The sequence below is a fragment of the Malaclemys terrapin genome, chromosome 1 (assembly GCF_027887155.1).
Source record: "Malaclemys terrapin pileata isolate rMalTer1 chromosome 1, rMalTer1.hap1, whole genome shotgun sequence".
Taxonomy (NCBI): domain Eukaryota; kingdom Metazoa; phylum Chordata; order Testudines; family Emydidae; genus Malaclemys; species Malaclemys terrapin.
Genome location: NC_071505.1, coordinates 201258598 through 201264764, shown reverse-complemented (window position 1 = coordinate 201264764; position 6167 = coordinate 201258598).

Sequence of the window (6167 nt, the reverse complement as noted above, 5' to 3'; positions counted from 1 at the left end):
AGACCTCTTGCTCTCAACAGGGGTTTGATGACTGTCTTCCACTCCCCTAGGTTAATCTTCATCACAATGGGCCCTGAAGGAGGGGTGGAGGCTGGAACTTTTAGCCTTCTCATCTTTGTGCAGAGAAAGAATTAGGAGTAGAGGAGGAGGACTGAAGCAAGGGTGCCATGCTTCCCAGTCAAAGACAGCAAAAGAAATGGGAAGAGAAAGGGAAAACGGGGGGCTTATTTCCTGTCAGGTACAGCCATAGTGCAAGCTGTCCCTGTGCAGGCATAGGAGAATGAGAAACTATAACAACCAGAATTATGTGAGTCATTTTCCTGTGAAGGGGCTTTGTGCCACTAACTACGCAAACAGGGTTTTGGAGGATGGGAGAGATTAAATAAATGAAACCAGCAGATGACCACAGCCCCTACATATAATCACAGAAACATAGGACTGACACAAAAGGAAATGAAAAATTAATCTCTCGTCTGCTAGCAGCTGCTTGGTTACTGGTAGCCTCTCTTTGGAAAAAGAAAAATAGCCCAGTAATGTTTAAAAAAATATGGGAGGTAGTGAGTAGGGAAAAATTAACACACCAATTATCTATCCAGCAAAATAGACAGAGGACAGATAATGAGATACCTTTTATTCAGTACTCAAAGTACATTCACCTGCAAAAACAAAAAGGCATACCTGTCCAATTTTTTTGAATATTAACAGTTGAGAGACATACTTGGTCTGTTAAATATTTGTATATTTATTAAATTGAATGAAATCAATAAATCACTAAAAATGACATAGGCATTGTAATAATGTTCACTCTGAGATATGGTAACACTGTGTTAAACAGAAAGATCTGAGGACTATATTCCTGTATATCTCTTTAAACATAAGCTAACTGCTGTAATCGTTTTGTTTCTGATATTTGCATAGCAAGGGTTTCTAAACATGTTACAACTTCCTAAATAAATTGTTTTAATAAGAAAGAACAAGCAAACTGTAGGACTGGAAAGGACCTTGGTAAGTTATCTAGTCCAGTGCCCTGCACTGAGGCAGGACTAGACCAATGATTCCCAAAGGAGGTTCCTCAGATGTCTGGGGGTCTGGTCTGCCATGAGTTATGTGGGGGTCTGTCCCTTGAGCCAGGGCCAGAACACTCTGGAACAGCATTTTGGCACTTTTGCTGCATGGAGGATGCCATTTTATTCTCATAATGAAGTCCTCCACACAGCATGACCTTGCATGCACCGTATGAGAGGGGTCATGTTGGCAGAGGCGCTCTCATGCAGGAAGGGACGTTCCAAGTAGTACTGGAAATGAAAAGGGTCTCAGGACACTTGTTAAGATGCCAAATGGGTCATTGGGGGAAAAGGTTGCTAACCACTGATCTAGACCATCCCTGACAGGTTTTAGTCTAACCTGTGCTTATAACCCTCCAATGACAGAGATTTCACAACCTCCCTAGATAATTTGTTCCAGTGCTTAACCACCCTGACAGTTAGGAAGTTTTTCCTAATGTTTAACTTAAATCTCCCTTGCTCCAATTACTTCTTGTACTGTCCTAACTGGATAAGGAGAACAATTTATCACCCTTCGCTTTATAACAACCTTGAAGACTGTTATGTTCTCCTCCCCACTCCTCCATCTTCTCTTCTCCAGACTAACCAAACCCTATTTTTTCAATCTTTCCTTGTAGGTCAAGTTTTCTAGACCTTTAATTATGTTTTACTGCTCTCTTCTGGACTTTCTTCAATGTGTCCATATCTTTCCCAAAGTTTGGTGCCCAGAACTGGACACAGTACTCCAGATGAGACCTTATCAATGCTAAGTAGAGTGGAAGAATTACTTCTTCTGAATTGCTTACAACATTCATGCTAATACATCTCAGAATGATGGTCACTTTTTTTGCAACCGTATTACATTGTTGACTCATATTTAGTTCATGATCCACTATAATCCCCAAATCCTTTTCTGCAGTACTCATTTCTAGGCAGTCATTTCTCATTTTGTATGTGTGCAATTGATGATTCCTTCCTAAATGTAGTACTTTATATTTGTCCTTATTGAATTTCATCCTATTTCATTGAGACCATTTCTCCAGTTTGTCAAGATAATTTAGAATTTTAGTCCTGTCCTCAAAACCGCGCACAACCCCTCCCAGCTTGGTATTGTCTGCAAACTTTATAAGCATACTCTCTAAGCCATTATCTAAATCATTTATGAAGATATTGAATAGAACTGGACCCAGGACAGATCCCTGTGGGACTCCACTCAATATGCCCTTCCAGCTTGACTGTGAACAATGGATAACTACTCTCTGCATTCAGTTTTCCAACCAATTATGCACCCACTTTACAGTAGGTTCATCTAGGCTACATTTCTCTAGTTTGCTTATGAAAAGGTCACATGAGACAGCATCAAAAACATTACTAAAGTTGAGATATATCATATTTACTGCTTCCCCCCCGCATCTGCAAGTCTTGTTACCCTATCATAAAAGGATATTAGGTTGGTTTAGTATATTTGATTTCTTCTTGACAAATCCATATTGATAGTTGATCATCACCTCATTATCTTCCAGGTGCTTAAAAATTGATGATTTGCTCTATCATCTTTCTGGGTACCAAAGTTAAGATGATTGGTCTAGAATTCCCTGGGTTGTCCTTATTCCCCTTTTTATAGATAAGTACTATATTTGCTCTTTTCTAGGCCTCTGGGTTCTCTCCCATCCTCCACAAGTTCTTAAAGATAATCGCTAATGCCTCAGAGATCTCTTCCTTAAGTATTCTAGGATGTATTTTGTCAGACCCTGCTGACTTGAAGGCATCTAACCTGTCTAAATAATTCTTAAGTTGTTCTTTAGCCTCAGCTCCTACCCCATTTACACTGATGTTCACTATGTTAGTCATCCAACCACTGCTAACCTTTTTGGTGAAAACAAACAAAAAAGGCATTTAACACTTCAGCCATTGCTGCATTTTCTGTCATCATCTTTCTCTCCTCATTAATTAATGGGCTCAGTCTTGGCCTTCCTCATGTATTTGTAAAATGTTTTATTGTTATACTTTACATCCCTAGCTAGTTTAATTTCATTTTGTGCCATAGCCTCTCAAATTTTGTCCCTATGTGCTCTTGGGGTTTTTTGTTTTTTTATATATATTCATCATTCGTAATTTGATCTAGTGTCCACTTTTTGTTGGATTTTTTTGAGTTACAGGTCACTGAAGATCTCCTGGTTAAGTCACGTTTACCATACATCCTATCTTGCCTGCGCATTGGGATAGTTTGCTCTTGTGCCTTTAATGTCTCTAAAAAACTGCCAACTCACCTGCCTTCCACAGGATCCTACCTACCAATTCTCTGAGTTTGCTGAAGTCTTCCTTCTTGAAGTCCATTGTCTTTATTCTGCTGTTTTCCCTCCTGCCATTTTGTAGAATCATGAACTTTATCATTTCATGATCACTGTCACCCAAACTGCCTTACACCTTCAAATTCTCCACCCGTTCCTCCCTGTCACAATCAAATCCAGAATAGCTCCTCCACTATCTGCGTTCTCTATCTTCTGTAATAAAAACTTGTCCCCAGTGCATTCCAAGAACTCATTGGATAATCTGTGTCCTGCTGTATTATTTTCCCAACAGGTGTCTGGGTAGTTGAAATCCCCCATCACCATCAAGTCCTGTGCTTTGAATGATTTTGTTAGTCATTTATAAAAGCCTCATCCATGTCTTCTTCCTGCTTAGGTGATTTATAGTAGACCCTACCATGACATCACCCTTGATTTTTTACCAATTATCTTTACCCAGAGACTTTCAACAGATCTGCCTTCCACTTCTATCTTGACCTCAGTACGTGTATACATCTCTGATATACAAGAAAACACCCCCTCCCTTTTTTCCCTGCCTGTCCTTCTTGAATAAGTTGTACTCTTGTATACCAATATTCCAATAGATGCTAGTTAGGTCATAATTGTGATTATTCACTAGTACTTCTAGTTTTCTGTTTATTCCCCATACTTCTTGCATTAATAATATAGACATTTAAGATGTTCATTAGATTTCTCCATGTCCCCTCTTGTCTCTCCTTTGTCCCCTGCTACGATTGCCTATGTTCCCCCAAAATTCCAGCCCTTCACCCTGATCTCCATGTTCTGGACTTACCTGTGGGCTTTTGTCTCCTGCCAACATCAAACCTACTTTAAAGTGCGCCTCACCAGGTGACCAGTCTGTATCTGAAGCTTTCCTTGACAGGTGGGCCCCATCTCTGCTCAGCAGTCCCCCTCAGAACAGCATCCTGTGGTCAAGGAAGTCAAAGCCCTCCTGGCAACACCACCCTCACAGCCAGGCATTCACCTCCAGGATGTGTCTGTCTCTGCCTGGGTCCCTACCCTTGACCAGAAGGATTGATGAGACCACCACCTGTTCCCCAGCTCCTTCACCCTCACTCCCAGAGTCCTATAGTCACTTCTGATCTGCTCAGTGTCCTACCTCGCAGTATTATTAGTGCCTACATAGATTAACAGTATGGGGTAATAGTCATAGGGCTCGATGACCCTGGACAATCCTTCTGTAATGTATCAGATACAGGCCCCTGGCAGGCAGCACACTTCCTGTGGTGTCTATCAGTAGGCACCTCTCACACTGGATGGTCTCCCCAGCCTGGCTTTCTATGACGGGGAAATGGGTAGAGGCATCCATGGTTGGGTTCTCTGGCTGGACACAAATGCAGGTGGAGGAGCCAGGAGCAGTGTTGGCACTGTGATATGGTTTGGAAAGGCTATGATGTTTTTCTCTCTCCCGCCTATAAAATCCCTCTCAAACTTCCCTGTTTGCTGCTCCTTGGTTATTTAGCAGCTGGCTTTTAAGCCCCTCTCTCCTAGTCAGCCCTGCCCTCTCATTAACACATAGAGAAAGGGTGATCAAGGCTCAGAGGTGAGGAGGTGAGAGCCTTGCTCATTCACACTCAGCTAGCTGCTAGGAGGCCTCCGGCCCCCACAACCACACAATTCCCAAAAGACCACAGTGTAAACTTTAAGCAAACCAGGAGAAAAAACAGACAGACAAGCTCACTCACCCCAAGAGTTAGCTCTCGCTTCTTCTTCAGCAACATCCCTCCTCCTGCAGCTAGAACCCACCATAGCCTGCAATAACCCCTATGCACAAGTTTATGGTCACTGGATCTGCATAAGTGAAGACTCACTGGCATTCGCCAACCCACTACCTTCAGGCTTCCCCCTGGCACCTGCTCCAATGCCACACACCACTTCTGTAGTCGGGTTTCTCCATGGCACGTCCACTGATGATTTCACTTTAAGTATATAGCTAACGTGGCAATGGCAGATTTGGGGAAAGGCCTATGAGTGGGGCTAGACAGGACATTGATACTACACAGGGTTTCAAGGTATCCCTTTATGACTCCTGAAAATCATTACATTTGTCATGCTGAGGAACAGTGTGGATTCTGTGAAGGATTCAGTTGTTAAATTACCTTGGCTACATCGATTTCTGTGTTGTGCTTCTCACATGACAGATGAGGGGATATATGGTGTGGAAGTTCCGTGCAACAATGCTCTGTTATTATAGAGAGAGTAGAGACACTGGCTGCTGCTGTAGGCTCATTCATTACCAGAATCAAGAGACTCACATAATGTTCCTGCAGACATTCCCCCTTATCTTTTATAGACAGCCTCCGGTGAGATCAATCAATTTTTACAACAGCCCAGGGAGTGATTCTCTCCAGCGCATGCTCTCCACCTTATGCCTTAACTAGACACTGATAAACAGGGCTCTGAACCTGGCTTGGAAAAGCAGCTTAAGGAAAAAATCTGTTAAGACCAATTTGAGATGAGCCATCAGGAAAACTCTTCTGGGACAGATGGAGGAATAGTGGGGATGACACAGCTAGGGTGCATCTATGCTCAAATGCTGGCTAATGACAGCTTTCTGAACATCAGGACTCTCCTGATGATGACGACACATGGACATACATCATCAGCTACAAGACCAGAGGATAAAGAGAACCATCCTACTGGTTAGGAATCTCAAGATTCGTGGCACAATGATGGATTCTACGGCAACCAGCCTTGCCATAGCTATCTTGTTACCTACGATCACCAGGCTCAACACATCACTTACTTCCTGCTGATTTTCATGGTAATACTCCAGAACACTGCATAAGCACAG